Below are 16,867 nucleotides of genomic sequence, written 5' to 3'. Positions count from 1 at the left end.
AGGAGGGCAGGGATTACTATTACTTAAGATGAGGTGTGGCAGAGTTTTTGTACCTCCCAGCACCAAAACTAGGATGACCATGTCTCCTATTTTAAAGTGGACAGTTCTATTTTACACTGGCAGGGAGACATTTTTTCAGCCAGAGGGCTGTTTTTCCTTCTGGTCAACCATCTTGAGCAGGGGTCAGCAACCTAAGGCCCATGGGCCGGAAGCGACCTGTCAAGGTCGTTTGACCGGCCCACAAGCCACCCTTGAACCAAGCTGCCCGCTCATGCACTGTGCTAAATCGGCACAGCGCGGCACGGGGACTCACTTCTGCGGCGCCGGAAACCATGTCTGCATATGCGCAGACCCCGAAAATCACAACTGCGCCGACACAGAAAATCGTGGGCGCGCTCACGCGTGTGCACAATCCGGCCAATGGAGGGATCTCCACAGGACCGATCTGGCCCAGGCAAGATAAATCCTATCTTGAGGGCCATATGCCACTGATGAGCAGATCCAGAGGCAAAAGTGATTAGAGCAACAAGCATAAATGTTAACTTTGTGCAGCAGGTTAGTTTCTTCACACACGACACAGCCTTCTCTGTGCTCCATCCATCCAAGCAAGCAAAAGGCATTATCGTTCCAGCCAGGCAAAAATACTCCAGGAGCAAAGCAAAGGCCAACAAGGAGTGTGGCTTGTGGAGAGTTCTGGGGACCAGAAGAAGAGGCCCAGGGCTTGAGTTTCCCCACCTTGATATAGACCACGGGTGTCAAACACAAGGTCCGCTAGCTGAATCCGGCCCACCAGACCTCGTCATGTGGCCTGTGTAGCTGCCGCCGGCCTTCACCTTTTATTCTCGCTTTTTTTTTTTTTTTTACACAAGAAAGCCGCCTCTTCAGTGCATGCGTGGCAGCCTACAAGCCAGAGAACGTCTGCCCTCTAGCGGCGCCGGCCGTTCTACACAGGAAACCTCCACTTTACATAGTATAGTATAGATACAACCGGCCCTTTGAGGGTGACCAAACTGCTGATGCGGCCCCCGATGAATTTGAGTTTGACACCCCTGATATAGACTAATCTGTCTCTATCTCCCCAAAGGTGAGGAGTCATAGACAGAATAAATAATGGAGGTTCTGGAGCTTGTTATTCAGGGTGAGATTCAACTAGGTTGCTGCATGCGAGGAACAAGGTCATCTGGCACAAGAGGACTTCCCCGCCACTCTCACCATGCACTCCCTAAATCTGCTCTGGAGGGTTGGGGGAACCCCAGAACAAGAATAGGGGTGCTCAGGGGTCACAGAGTGGGGAGAAAAGGAGAAAAGTCCTATTGTGAAAGGGGCCTCATTATCTGTGAAAGGGGCCTCATTAGTTACATCCATGTGCTCTCTTTGGGGGGAAGAATCACACATATTCATGTATAAATAAAGATTCTACATGAAGGTAACACAATATTAGCCCATCAAAAGTGGAATTTTGTGATTATACAAATCAAGCTTATTTTCACATAGATTTTGCATGTTTCTGCTTGTCATAAAATGGGACTGAAATCCTGCCCAAGACTACGGGGAAATCTCATTTATTCAGTACCTTACTTTCTGAGATTCGCCTGACATGTAGTCAAACCATAAGGACTAGAAGCTTGAGATTCTCAGGAATCTGAATTTTGCACGTTTTTTGCCTCCCACCTGCATGCTTGCACAGAATGACAGAAAATATAATCAACTTTGGCAAGTGCTCCTAGTACTTGATATTTGCTGTATTCTTGAAACATTCTTTTAAAAAATGGTAAGGAGCTGACAACCCAACTGGAGCTAAGCCCAGGTCAGCAAAAGCAGCTGCTAGTCCTGTTCTTGCCTTCCTCTCCCCCCGGCAACCCTTTCCTTAAAAGAACAAGCTGTTCAATTCAGGGATTTCCTTTGTAATTAGACATGTTAGTTTTATGATTTTAATCTGCAAACTACTGTAGCTACCAACAACAGGTTGTTCTTGAGAAAATGCTATATTTTCGACTGGCTTAGAAATCAGCTCTAAATGTGGCTATTTGTTCTCCAGTATATTCTGGGAGGGAAGTAAGGGGAATTCTGAACTTTCCAGTCTCCCTCTTCCTTCAGATGTAGGGTGCTGTAACTTGGGCCAGCTCTGAAGCAGTATTGGGTCAACTGCATTTTTACATTGGTGTAGAAAAATGCATTAAATCAGTTCCTGGTGGTATCATTATTTAAATTAAATCTCTTGCCTTTGTCTCCATCACTCTGCTCAACGCAGTGTTACCCAAGATTCTGGGAGTGTTCATCAAGGGCGTAGCCCTGCTTAGGCAGCAGCAAGGTTACAACATCATGCAATATCAGCCATGCGCTGCGTCTACAAAACTGCAATTATTTCCTACATTTCTTTGGAATCTCTGAGATAGAGGAACATGTCAAAGTGGGTGCGGTCAAGGTATAAAAGTGAGCCGAAATGTGGTGGGTGTGGCTGGGGGGGAGAAAATGGCATCACAGAATCACAGCAAGGGACCCACAAAAATGGTCAGTTATAGTATATATTTTTTTAAAAAATGTTTAATGGACACATTTGAGGAGGTCTTGGGGACCCACAAGAAAAACGCATTCTAGTATCACAGCAGGGGACATATATGAGCAGTCAATTATTAAAAAAAAAGTTTGGAAAAAAAGTGAGGGGGGGTCTTTTGGGCCACATAAAAAAACCCAAACTACCAACCCACCAACTTTTTGGTATCATGGCAGCCCAGCAGGAGACACATAGGAGTAACAAAACAAAAACTTTTTTTTTAAGTTACTTTTTTAAAAGATTAACAAACTTTTGGGATCTCTTGGGGAACCACAAAAAACTTGAGTGTGTGTATATGTGTGTATGCATGCTGCCCCTTGGCTAGCCTCCCACACTCTCAGGAATGATGGATTCTGTCAGAAAAGGCAAGTCTTCCAGACATGTGGGATTGTGTGGTGCCACTTCAGGGTGAAGGATGATGGAGTGCTGGTTCAAATGCTCCTCTGTAGTAAAGTCTCTCCTGCAGAAAGCTAGCTTGCCAGTGTAAACACCAGTGAAGGGCACCAGCGTTGAATCTGGATATGCGCTTCATTAGCCTCATTAAGGAACTGAGCATGGCAAATTCCGATTTTTTTTTCCCCTGGTTTGGATTAAAATGTAAGCAGGTCATGGGAAATTAGGGGTTTAGCCCAAGGCTTCATGGAAAATGTGATTTTTTTTTAGGAGGAATTTAAAAGAAATTTGAGAGGATCCAGAGCAGCACACCTGGCTTCTGGATAGGCTTGAATATCCTATTCTTCTAGAAATCCAGCTACATTTACAACTCTTCAGAGAGAAGTTTCTTAAAAGCCAAGAAAAGGAAGAAGAGAGAAAAGAAACACCTGAAACCAAGGCATGACCAGTCTTTGCTATAGCGTCTCCAACCCTCAGTACCCAGTAACTTAAAAGGGTAAGCAGGATTTTTGTCCCTGATGAAATAATTTGTTTTTCCTTTAATTGTAAAACAGCATGTGGCCCTTTTCCAGCCTTTCCAGACAGGGCTTCATGGTACAAAGTAGAAGCCAAAGGAATCCTGTTCCTATTAATGACTGGTCCATTCCTGTCAACGCTGGCAAGGATCAATGAGGGAACGGGTCTCTCCCCTCCACCCTCTCAACCACCAGCCCCAGCAAAGCCCAGGCTGCGAAACATTTGCAATATTAATTACTTGAAGAGCCCCAGAGTTCATGGTTTCAATTTGCTCTTGCACAGAGAGCAACAGGGTAAGCCTCACAGGTTCCCTCTTACATAGAACGTCACATTCATATCTCTAGGCCAGGGGTGGGGAACCTGTGGCCCTCCAGCAGCAATCAATATTATACAGTGGTTACAGACGCTTCAGGTTACAGACGCTTCGGGTTACAGACTCCGCTAACCCAGAAGCAGTACCTCGGGTTAAGAACTTTGCTTCAGGATGAGAACAGAAATCGCGCGGCGGCGGCGCAGTGGCAGCAGGAAGCCCCATTAGCTAAAGTGGTACCTCAGGTTAAGAACAGTTTCAGGTTAAGAACGGACCTCCGGAACAAATTAAGTTCTTAACCAGAGGTATCACTGTACCTCAACGCAGGCTTCAAGGAAGAAAACCAAAGCGCAAAATGAACACTCAAGCCCTTCAAGATCCTATTAGGTGGGATTGCTTCCAGACGACTCTTAAGGATCATCTGCTTTTGAAGTTCCCTGATAACATCGAGGAACACTGAACCAAGCTAAGTGCATCCATTATTGCAGCCTGTGAACAAACTATTGGATACCAAACCAGGAAACACCAGGACTGGTTTGGTGAGAATGATAGTGAGATTGAATGCATTATTGACAAGAAAAGGAAGGCCTTTCAGATCTGGCAAAGAGATAGAAATGATTATATTTCCCCATGATCTGCTCACATTTTAATCCCCTTTCAAAGGCAACACAATGCCCTTCCTTTTCATTTTTCTGCAGACCAGTAAAAGGCTGTTTCCCAGTGAAGAAGGAGTTTGTTCTTGATCTCTTGCTGCAATAACAAAAGAAAAAGCCGAAAAGGCTTTTGCTTGGGGTTTGGAGATGTGGTAAAGCCTCTCGTTTACATAGGCAAGCCACGGGAGGGAGGAGGGGATGATTTATGGCGCTGTGTCCGCTGCCGCAGAAAAAAAGGACATGACTCTCGCCGTCCAGCTGAACCTTTCGGTAAATGTTGTGCATGTGGGCTTGGACAATTAAAGGGGCTTTCATAACGAGCTTGTTGTTTGCACAGATGGAAAAGGGGCCTTTGAGAAAACAGGCGCACTGAACAGGGCCGTTTCCTCCCTTGCACACAAACATAGGCAAAGGCAGCAGAAAAAAATGCTATCAAACCCATTGAGTCAACAATCTCCTAGAAAGAGAATGGACAGTCACAGATGTAAAGAGATGGTGGTGAGATGGGCAGTGTTCCTCTGGCCTCTCTTGTAGAGACCTATGACGAAGGACTTCCCAGAGACACCATAAACTGAAATATTTTTGGTTTTGTTTTACCACTGGGGCCATGGGGGTTGTGGGTTGGAAAGCCCTCACACAAGAATTCTATCTGGCATGCAACAGTGATCAGTGCCAATTGGGACTGATAGGGCAAAAGCTTGGAAGACCAACAGTAGGTGCAACCAGAGAACACAGGAACATAGGAAGCTGTCTTATACTGAGTCAGGCCATTGGCTCATCTAGTTCAGTATTGTCTGCACTGACTGGCAGCAGCTCTCCAGGGTTGCAGGCCAGGAGCTTTCCCAGCCTTATGTGAAAATGCCAGGGATTAAACCTGGCACCTTCTGCTTGCAATGCAAATAATCTACCACTGATCTATAGTCCTTCCTGTGATGGCCAGAGGCAATGACAGGCACAGACAGCTATTTCTTGTTTTATCTCCATCCTCCTCTCTGCTCAATTCTACAAAGGCAACACTGACACTGAGAAGGAGGAAGCTGACAGGCAGTGTGCCACCTCCTGGACTAGTTGGAAGTAGGAAAGCAGACAGGTGGGGCCACTGAGGTTGGTGAGGCAGTATCTCATTCATCCCAATAGATTAGCATCCACTGCAAGCAGGGAGATCTCCCTGGCAAGCCCTCTACAGTGGGTCATCTCACCTGGCTCAGGGTGGGGTAGAGTAGCTAATGCCACCCACTTAGCAACCCTCTTTGTACCTACTTCTCTCCTACCCCATATTATTCATATCTAGGAATGTTGGAGAGTTCTAATGGAAATGGAAAAAGGATCAGATTTTGCAAGTGTTTGCTCATTTGCCCACGTCCAGAATGGAAATCAATCCAAGGAATATATGTTTGCTATTTGTTGTTGTTTTCCATCCACAAATGATATGTAACTGTATGTAATTTATGATGTTTTTCCTTCCAATTTGCATTGTGCTTCCCTAGCATTGAAAGGAATGGTGTGGAGTAATGTAATGATATAATTAATTACATCTCCTTTGTTGCCTTTGCAGACAGCGAGACAAATGTAGATTTATTCAGCAGTCAAACTGCAGCAGAGCAGAAACAGGACTGCATGGGGAAAAGCAGAAATTGATGCCTTCCTGCACCCCTTTTTGCAGTCCATCACTCTCAACTAAAAGTTTATAAAAGTATGCATGGTTAAAAGAAAACAAAATGAAACTGACTGGCAAGTGATTATTTGGGGAGGGCAAAACTAAGTTTAAATTAGTCTGTGGAATTCAAGGCCAAAAGATGTGGTGATGACCACTGGCTTGAAAGCTTTAAAAAAGAAACAGACAAAGGTGAAGATATCCACTAATAGCTATGAGCCATGTTGGTTATTACCTCTCATGCTCTGAAGCAGCACGTGAATGAATCCAGTTAGTGATGGGCAAAGAACAGGTGAAGGTTGTTGCCATTATACCCTTGCTTTTGGGCTTCCAGGAAACAAAATGCTAAACTATAGCTCAGTTGCAGAAGGAAAGCACAGTGGGAGAACATGTGCTTTGCATTCAGAAGGTCCTGGGTTCAATCTCTTGTATTTCTAAGTGCAACTGCGAAACACTCCTGCCTGAAACCCCAGAGAGTCGCTGCCTGTTAGTGTCAACATTACTGAGATACATGGACTGTTGACCGGTATAAGGCAGCTACCTATCACATAAAAATTCTCACTTTGTTAGCCGCTCTATTTGGGGGAAGAGCATAGCTCAGTGGCAGAGCTTCTATTCTGTAAACAGGTGCTCTGAGATTCAACCCCTGGCAACTCCAGGTACAGCTGGCATGAACTCCTCTATGAATCATTGGGGAGATACTACCAGTCCATGTAGACTATATTGAGCTAGATGAGTTCTTTTTTTTCTCTTGGTTTTATCTTTGTGTAAACCACTTTCAGTCATTTTACAATCAAGTGGTGTAAAATTCTCATGAAATAATAAAATAAAATAAATGGACTGATGAAAGGCTGCTGCCTGAAACCCTGGAGAGCTGCTGCCTGTCAAAATGGAGCTAGAGGGAGAGGAGCCCACAGCTTCTCCTAGATCCTCTCCTAGATCCATTGAGCATAGGCTGGAATACACATCCAGAAAGGTGGTTTAACAGAGGCTCTTCCCGGCTGCAGGTTCAGGACTACCAGCTTCAAAGTGACATTTGTGCTGCTGACATTCTATATATCCACAAAGGAGAAGGAACTGCTTTACATGGTTTCAGGCTTGATGCTGCTGTACTCCAGCCTCTGAAAAACCTCAGCTCCAGACACTAAACCCCTTGACCAAGCATCTCCTTTTAATTCCTAAATTAAAAACAAATACTCCAATAAATAAAACCAATAGGGAGCTTTTCCCCCCTTCACACTAGAGTGATGATGGGATGTCTTCACTCAGTCCATATTTCATGCAGATGTTTCAGAGGGGATTTTAAAATACACCTAATAGCCCAAAATGTGTGGCGTGCACAAAACACACTTAACTGCAAGCACACACAGAAGCTGAGAGGTGATTTGATATCACTGGCTGGAGCTGTGCTGATTTATTATTATTATTATTGTTTGTTTGTTTGTTTGTTTGTTTGTTTAAACAGGACCAACTTCTGGAGCTACTGCCAGTCAGTTTGGAGTTGACAATACTGAGCTAGATGGGTCTGTGGTCTGGTTCAGTATAAGGCAGCTTCCTCTGTCTGAGCTAGGCTACTACAGTGATGCTGCGCTATGGTGGTCAGCTGGGCTACATGAGATGCTTGCTATCGAAATCTGCAGAGGTTGTCACATAATCTATCAAATGAATTTAACGGGGCAGCTGCAGCTGTACAGTACCACAGGCCATGCAAGAGAGATAGCATTATAGAGAAATCATCACCTGTGTTACAAATGTGAATTTTACTGTCCCACCATGGTTTCTGCTCATACCAGCTTTTTAGGTTTTTCATGACACCTCAAAAGCAACATGATAAAAAACAAAAACTAGGTGGTAGCCCTGCCACAAAAAAAGTGTGTCAACAGCTCTTATTTGTGTGTGTGTGTGCACACTCACACACACACAAACTGTTGTAACACCCATGGCATGATTGATGACAACTAATGCACTCATTCCCCTTCACCATCCAGAGACGTATTTTAAAATTGTGCAGTACAGCCCATATCCAATGATCCACACAATACCCTTTTTAAAAACAAAATTAATTTCTTATTTTTGTTAAATGAATGACTGCCTGATTTCCCAAAGCAATAACTTGCCATTTGAGTGCTAAAAGGTTTCATTTTTTAAACAGTGTGCACCATCATTCCTTAGCAATCACTAATAAAGGGCTGAATCCAACCAGCTTTTACTCAAGAGTACACCAACTGAAATTAACAGACCTGAGTTAGTCATGCCTATTAATTTTAATGGATCTACTCTAATATTGGGAGCCAACGCATTGTTTCCTTAGGAGTGAAATCAATTGCATGGAATTAGAGGAAGCATGTGCAATTAGCTGTTCTATGATGTTTTGCACAAGTATCACGCTACAAATGAGCGATCCAGACCAGAGACATGGGAAGTTGATGCATCTGCTCGCTTCAGACATAGTTGTATGTACATATTGTAATACTGAGAACTGTGCTGCTGGATTGGATATGGTGGGATAATACTACAGCTTGGTTCAATAGCAAAGCATTCAAAATATGAATTACTCAGAGGCCTCTGGCTCTAATCGAGATCAAAGATCCTTGCCAGTAGCACTGCTGCATTTTGTTTTGTTTTGTGGCTTGCAACTGAACATATATATATATACCGTGTGTGTGTGTGTGTGTGTGTGTGTGTGTATATATATATATATATATATATATTCCACTAAATTCTAGAACAATGCTGGATATGAAGCAGCTAATGCAAACAAACAATTTACAAAAACAGAAACGTGTTCCACCCTCCAAGCATCTGGGTGAGGGTTTGCACAGCAGCCAGCCAAGCCAGTTCCAAGGCACATTCTCTAAAGATCTTTACTCCCTTTTGGCTGGCTGGGCTAGGCAGGGCCTGTGCTGCTGTGGCTTAAACAGCAAGCCCTCCCTGTTTTGGTCATCAGATTTCATCCGTGTCCTCAAAAATTCAAAGGGAAAAGGCGGGGGAGTGGAAAAGCAGCCACAATCAGTGTTGCCCTAAATATTTTTGATTTCTTAACAATTGCTGTAATTTCTCTAAATATGACCATATGCCTGCAGACCACACAAATATGTTCTCTTTTACACACACACATATACAAACCCTGCAACAATGCTCTATCTGCAGCCATGGAAATATAGGAAGCTGCCCTGTGCCAAATCAGACCTCTGGTTTATGTAGGTCTATATCAGGGGTCGGCAACCTAAGGCCCATGGGCCACAAGCGGCCCATGGGGGTTGTTTAACTGGCCCATGGACCCCAACCGCTCACTCGGTTGGCTCCCGTGCACCGCACTAAACCGGCGCAGAGCAGAGCGGGGAACGCTTCTGCGACGCTGGTTGGCTTCCCATTGGCTGCAGGAAGCTCCTGCAGCCAATGGGAAGCTGCGCACGCCTCCTCTGTGCCAGAAAAAGCATTTGCACATGCGTGCGTGCGCACACACTGCAGCCCACCGCGAGGTCTGCGGGACTGTGAACCAGCCGAAGCCACAAAAACTTTGCCGACCCTTGGCCTATATGGTCTATACACAGACTTGGAACCTCTGTGGCCCTCTGAAATTGTCATCTGTTGTTCACTCACTTTTAAAAGAACATCCAGATGCTGTCTCCAGCAGATCACTGCAGTCCTGTGTCTTCTGTAATAAAATGCAATTGCAGGAGAGTTTTGGTCTCTCGTTTGTGTGCGGCTTGGGGGTTCTTTCACACCCAGTCGTTGTTCAACTATTATCCACCAACTTAAATTACTCACAGTGCCCCAAAGTAGTCTAGGTCCACTGCCCCAGATTTTTGCGTGGAACAGGGGTGCCAACTTGAATAAAATATTGTGGGGGCCCAGGTAACCCCCGTCCTGCATAATAGATCATATGACATTGGGCACACACATACTATTTAAATGGGAATGCCCATAAACTTTGTGGGGGCCTGGCCCCTTCAATTATTTTATTGTGAGCATCGAAGCCCCCATGGCCCCTAGGAGTTGGTTCTTATGGTGTGAAAAATAAGACGGCAGCTCCAAGTTGTCTGTTGCTTTGGGCACTGGGGGCTTGGCAAGCTACCAAGGATGCCAGTTGCTGACCCCACCCCTGCTCAGATTTTTACCCCTAGTAATTACAGATTAGCTTTAGCCTGGCACCAGAGAACTGGCTCTCCCTCCCATTTTCCTCCCCAGTCTTAACTACAGTGGGCCAAGGCAGTCCAGCCATCCAATCTCACTTTGAAACTTGCTAGATTTCTTGGCCTCCATCCCTCCACATCCTTCCTGTTTCCACTGGGGAAAACTTCTCCTCTGAAAATTTTCCAGCCGGCTGTATCTGAAAAGAAGATGGAACCTTTATTAGCCTAGGGAGCATCTAAGCAATTTAACGATGAGTGGGTGCTGATTTGTACCAATTCTACTCCCACTCACCCACCCACCCCCAGCAACCCCTCCTCCCCCAATAACAACACGAAGTTCCACATTGGCTCCACCAAACAATGGGGCCTTGTGCTTCTCTCTCATCTTGGCTCTCTACCTTGAGTATTGCCATGTGCTTCGGAGCAGATCCCTCCCTTTCTTTATGATGTGGTTTCAGAAATGACAAGCTGTATTATGCTGGCAGACTGGTTGGGGTTGTGGGGTGCATGTATGAATGGAAGGTACATGTTATGAATGGAAGGTACTGCAGAAAGGCCAAATAATCATGGAACGTATAGTGCATTTCAGGCCATCGCCAATGCTTTCCAAGATTCTGAGAAAGAACATTTTAAGACTAATCTCCACATGTACTGTACTTTGTGGTAAGCGCAACATTAAATTACAAAGTGAGGTGAGGGGGAGAGATAGGAAAAGCTGCAAACACACCATACATTTAAAGCACATGGCTTCCTCCAAAGAACTCTGGGAACCGTAGTCTGTTAAGGGTGCTAGGAATTGTAGCTTTGTGAGGGGTAAGCTGCAGTTCCTAGGATTCTCTGAGGAAAGTCATGGTAGGTCCTTCAAAGTGCGTCAACTGTGCTTTCAAAGTATGGTGTATACGCAGCCAGAGAGAGATTGGGAAGCAAAATGGGTTGGTCTATTAGAACTGGATTAGTAAATCTACCAGGTATGCTGCAGAACACTAGACCTGTCTAATTCAGGCCTGCGTTACAGTGGCTGCTTACAAACTACCACTGTTTTGCAGGAGCAATTCAAATGCATACCAGAAATTTAAGTTTGCACAGTTAAATTGGATTAAAGGGCTCTAGTGCTCTTGCATAAAAAGCCACTTTTAAAAAGAAACAGAACTTTTGCTGTTAGGAAAGTTACAAGGAAATACGTTGGAAAGTGAGGGATGAACAAATTATTAAGAGGAGGCCACATAAACATCGTGCAAGCAAATCAGGATGAATGCTAAATAAAGATCTGACATAGTCTAATCTTTGTGCCAGAAAATAAGGTTGAATGTTCAATAAATAAGCCATCTGGAGGAACCCATTGTCATCACCTGAAGGTTCCCTAGTGTGAAGGATATGCTCATTTGGCTCTCTTGGTGTAGTGGTCTGAGTAATGGATTTGGACCAGGAACACCTGAGTTAAAATCTTCCCTCTGTTCATCTACAAAGCTTTATGGGTCTATTTCACGAGTCCTCATCAAAGCAAATCCTTTCTTATTTAGACAGACCTTTGGTCTGTGAACTAACTACTCTTTTATTTTGCCTTGAGGGGAGTTTTAACTGGCCTTTATTACTGTTCCAATTTAATTCCTCTATGTTATTGGAACAATTTCTCCTCAAAGCTTTATTCTATGTATTTTTTTACAATGTTTTTTGATGTTATTGTTTTTGTGGCACGTTTTTGAATTGTCATTATGGAAGAATCAAGCTGTCAGTTTCAGTTTTTCTCAATTTCCCATGTTTCCAGGCTTCAGTTCAACACATTTCTATATCAGTAGGTGATTTTTTGGGGAAAGTTCTTATGAAAATTAGTCAGTTTTTCAGTGTGTATTTCTCCTACTACAGACATTTTTGCATTCAGTTTTGTCAAGTATAGATCTTTTTGCAAGAAACTTTTAACATAATGCATTTTTGTATGTTATTATTAGTAGTAATATTTTACTTATTCTTGTTGTTGTTCTTGTTGTTGTTACATTTATATCCCACCTTTCCTCCAAGAAGCTCAATATAGCGTACATGGCTCTCCTCCCTCCACATTTCACCCTAACAACAACCCTGTGAGGTAGGTTAGGCGGAGAGAATATAACCAGCCCAAGATCACCCAGCAAGCTACTTTATTTGTTAGTTAGTTAGTTAGTTGGATTTACATACCGCCTTCCTGCCAAGGCGCAGTGGCGTAGCCTGGGTTGTCAGCACCCGGGGCAAGGCAAGTAATTTGCGCCCCCTAACCCGTGAGCCAGGTAGGGGCAGAGAGCTGCGAGTGCGAGCGGCCCCCCCCCCCAGATGTTGCGCCCGGTGCGGCCGGCCCCCCCTGCACCCCCCACGCTACGCCACTGCCAAGGCGATTTACAATTTAAACACTAAAACAAATGCATTATATAAAATGAAGACTGACAGAGTCCTCTTGTGCCAACAGGAAACTGACAGAATACAGACTCCTTCACTTCTGCCTTCCCTTGGGGCACACCAGGGAAGGTAGAGTGGGGATTTGAACCCAGGCCTCCCAGGTCCTACTCCAATACTCTTGCCATTACGCCACACTGGCTCTTGATATATTCAGTAACATATGCATTTCTGCGCACTGTTTCTATTTCCGTTAAGATACACATTTTCAGACAAATTTTGGAGGGAAGTGAGAATTAAATATGTTCTCAATAAAATGGGGGGGGGGGCACCCCTAAGACACCATGAGTGTGAATGGAGGAAGGCAGGATACACTGTAATCTGTAAAATAAATAAATAAATAAATAAATAAATAAATAATAATAAATAATCATTGGCTCTGGTGATGAATTCTAATACTTTTTTTTCTTTTTTCTTTTGCTTTGACACATGCAGAAGAGGCAACGGAGCAAGCCAAGGTAACCAACATGGCATAAAATGTAGCCCTGCACTTGAAATCTGGAAAGTACCTTTAAAAGCCATCTTAGTCCCTTAAGTGGGGACTAATTATCTCTAAATCATCCCAGACAGACGTTTTCCAGACTTACTCTTGAAAGCTTTTAACAATGTGGACTCAACAAGCTTACTTGGTAATTTATTCCATTGGGCAATTATTCTTATATGCCTCTCTCCCTCTCTTGCTCTCCCCCCCCCCACCTACACACACACACACACACACACACGTACATTTGTTTTTTAAGAGGCCAGCACCTTTTAATCAACTTCATTGGAATATTAATCAAGTAGAACTTTAGCTGATTGCAAATGGAGGTGATTTTGAATTAGCGAGCAATACCAGCTGCTTATATGGAGTGCCAAGTATGCCAAATCCAGATGTTAAATGAAACCTTCAGCCTACCACCATTCCCCACCCTTTGGGATGGGCAAATTTGTCAGTTTCTGTTTATTTCAGTTTTTCAGTTTTAACTTCAGTTCAGTTTAGTTATCAGACCCAGAGAACTTTGCCCACCTCTCTGTCTGAGCCGAACTTTGCCTGCCTCTTTATCTGAGTCCAAGCTCAGAGAACTTTGCCAGCCTTTCTATCCAGATCTGATCTCGGAAAACTTTGCCAGCTGAGGAAAAAATTAAACAAAACATAGCAGAAGTGCTGGTCTGGATTATATTCACTAACTCTGGACATTTAAAAAATCTGGTAACTGTGCAGGAACTGATATCAGAGCCTGCTGGCTCATGGGCCCAGAGTAGCAATTCTGTTGCTTCTGGGTCTGGAAAACAGAACAAAAGCTGTCTATTCACCTAAGGTGTACAAATGGGGGGGGGGATGCTGAACCACATGAAAAACAACAAATAAACAAAACAACAACAGAAAACCACAACCTCAAAATGGCCAAACTGGCTTTATTCCAGTCATTTAGCAACACCAATCTAGAAGCAAGTGAACTCCAAACCACACTTGTGAGGACACTCAGAAGATGCAGAGGTCTTAGTGTGGATCGGTCCATGCTGGCACCCCAGTAGGCTCAACATCTTCCTTTACTGCTGGACAAGCTTTTTTGCCACCTCTCTAAGGAGCTAATAATATAGAAGGGAAAGTCTGCCTCTGGGTGGCTCTGCTGAGATGAGCGGCACTCATAACATTAACTCTCCAGATACTCTTTCTGCCCTTCTGTTTCACATTCTTTTCATGACTTCAAGTTCACCTTGGCTGGCTCAGTTCTGTCCTGCTCCCTCCATCAAGGTGAAACCCATCAGCTCTCAGGCCAGTTGCCAACTGTGTCTCGGCCTCAGACTGAAGGGTCCCTTTTCTTCAAACAGGAAGTCCCTTTCCCTCCCTCCCACGCCTTCTTCCAAGCTCTTGGATAGGTGAACGGCTCCTTCTGCCCAACACTTCCTTTTACTACCCCAAATACAGGAAACCACAACCGCAGCTCTCTTGAAAAACCTTCCCTCGTGGTGTCCCTTCCCCTCCCACACCTCTCTGTGGGGAGACCACCAGTACCGAGCGATTAAAATGGCTGTTGTTTCTTCCATTACTCAGCTTTCCTGAATTATTGGGTGTAAGATTCAGGGAGTGGGAATAATTATGGGCTGGGGGGGTGAGCGGTGGTGGTGGAGGAGAACAATGGCAGGCTTGAAGGCTTAACGGTGCTTGTGTGGTTCTTTCTAACAAGGTCGGCCTGTAGTCATATTTCCCAGAGTCTTCATTTCTCCCCACCCGCCCACCTCACCGAAACCTCTCATAGCTTATTGCCAATAGACATTTCAGCACAGGGCAACGAGCCCATTTGCAGCACCCTCAGTCCAAAGGCTTAAGTTTTTAATCTGTTAGGCACCCAAACTTTATTTAACCCTGCGTTCTCACAGGCAGCATTTCATCGGTGAAAGGAGGGGTGGGGGGTAGGGGTTTCAGCCAATCCAGGATTCATAATGAGCTGGTTTGCACATAACATTAAGCCATAGACTATTTTAAACCAGGGGTAGGGAACCTAAGGCATGGGGGCCAAATACAGCCCTCCAGGAGTCTCTGGTTACTTGGTACTCTCCTCAGCCACAGCCTCTTTCCCCAGGCCACACCCCTTACCAGCCTGCCTTTACAAAGTTCTTGACCAGGCTTCCTCAACCTCGGCCCTCCAGATGTTTTGAGACTACAATTCCCATCATCCCTGACCACTGGTCCTGCTAGTTAGGGATCATGGGAGTTGTAGGCCCAAAAACATATGGAGGGCCAAGGCTGAGGAAGCCTGTTCTTGAGCATCTTGGCTGTGAGTCCTGGAAGATCTGCTTCCTGCCTTGCAGGCCTTTTCCCACCTGCCCTGGGAGGGCGGGGCCCTGATTGACTCCAGCTACAAAAGATGAGGCTACAGAATAGATGCTTGGGCTGGGAAGTTTGTTGAGGATTGTTGTTCCTGTTTTGTATCTTTATCTTAGATCTTGTTGTGATTTATGTGGAAATTGTTCAGATTGGTGGTGTCTTTTTAATGTTTTATTTATTGTTTATGACTACTTTTGTTATGTTGTAATGTATTTTTTTCATGTTGTAAACGTCTTGAGCATAGTTTGAACTGTGGAAAATCTGCAAACAAATGAAATTATGTATATATGTATGTTGTGTGTTTTTGTCTTTGGACTGAGGGTGCTGCAAGTGGGCTCACTGCCCTGTGCTGAAATGTCTGTTGGTCAGTCAACAGGGATGATGGGAGTCCATAACATTTGGAAAGTCATAAGTTCCCTCTTCCTGCCTACTATGGAGTGCACAGTATAATTTTAGTGTACCTGAAATTTTGCTCTCTTTCCATTTCTGACTGATGGACAATTCCATGGAGCTCAGAAGCTGATATATGCCACTTACGAGTACCTTTTTTGTTCCAGTAAAGCATGTGAATAAATACTCAGGCCCTGAAGTTCCTTAGCCAGAAATGAAGGTCACACCCATCAATGGAGTCAGACCTCATATGATTAAACAACCTTAAATGGCTCAGGACCGCAATATCTCAAGGATCGCCTCTTTCCTTAAGAGCCAACCCAGACCCTGAAATAATCATATGAGGCCCTTCTTCATGTGCCACCTCAATGAGAGGACTGGAGGTAGGCAACATGATAACAAGTCTTTTCCGTGATGGCTCCCCAATTGTGGGATGCCCTCCCCAAGGAGGCTTGCCTGGCGCCTTCTTTACAAATCTTTAGACACCAGGCAAAGACGTTTCTCTGTAACCAGAACTTTGGCTGAGCAAACATTCTATGGCCTTTTAAATGCGTTTATGGGAGGGGGGTTATTGATTTGTTTTATTATGTATTTTGTGTTCTTTTGTACTTTTACGTTGTGAACTGCCCTGTGATCTTCAGGTGAAGGGCAGTGTATAAATTTAAGAAATAACACTAATAATAAAATAGTGATGATTAGAGTCTGACAAGGAGTGTCTTATGGTGCTTTGGTAATATATATATGAAAATATAATATACATTTTATAAAAGTATATGAAGCTGATCAGGTGCAAACAGTATGAGACATTGATGGACAATGGTGCTTTCAGAAAAGGACTCTCTGATAGACTGCCAAGTGCCCAAGCAGCAGAATAGGCCGGAAGGGACCCAAATGCAGCCTGTTGGGTGGGTGGGTGCTATTGTTTAAATCCAGAGTCTAAAATTAGCTAACTACACCACTGATGATACCTTTTAAAACAGCATCAGTTCTTAAACAAAACAGTCTGTCTTTGGACCCACACCAGCCCC

General features: G+C 44.3%; 1 protein-coding gene across 1 annotated transcript in view; it reads right to left on the bottom strand.

Annotated features, from left to right (window-relative positions):
• COL8A2 (collagen type VIII alpha 2 chain) overlaps nucleotides 1–16,867 on the bottom strand; it is a 216,139-nt gene that overhangs the window by 179,398 nt on the left and 19,874 nt on the right. The window contains exon 3 of the mRNA XM_083453301.1: nucleotides 10,316–10,413. The gene's annotated coding sequence lies outside the window, so the exon portion shown is untranslated. The remainder of the gene's footprint in view (nucleotides 1–10,315; nucleotides 10,414–16,867) is intronic.

The sequence above is a fragment of the Podarcis tiliguerta genome (genome assembly GCF_965153285.1).
Source record: "Podarcis tiliguerta genome assembly, chromosome: 8".
Lineage (NCBI taxonomy): Eukaryota > Metazoa > Chordata > Lepidosauria > Squamata > Lacertidae > Podarcis > Podarcis tiliguerta.
Note: the sequence above shows the minus strand (reverse complement) of the source record. Positions and strands in the feature narration are given on the sequence as shown.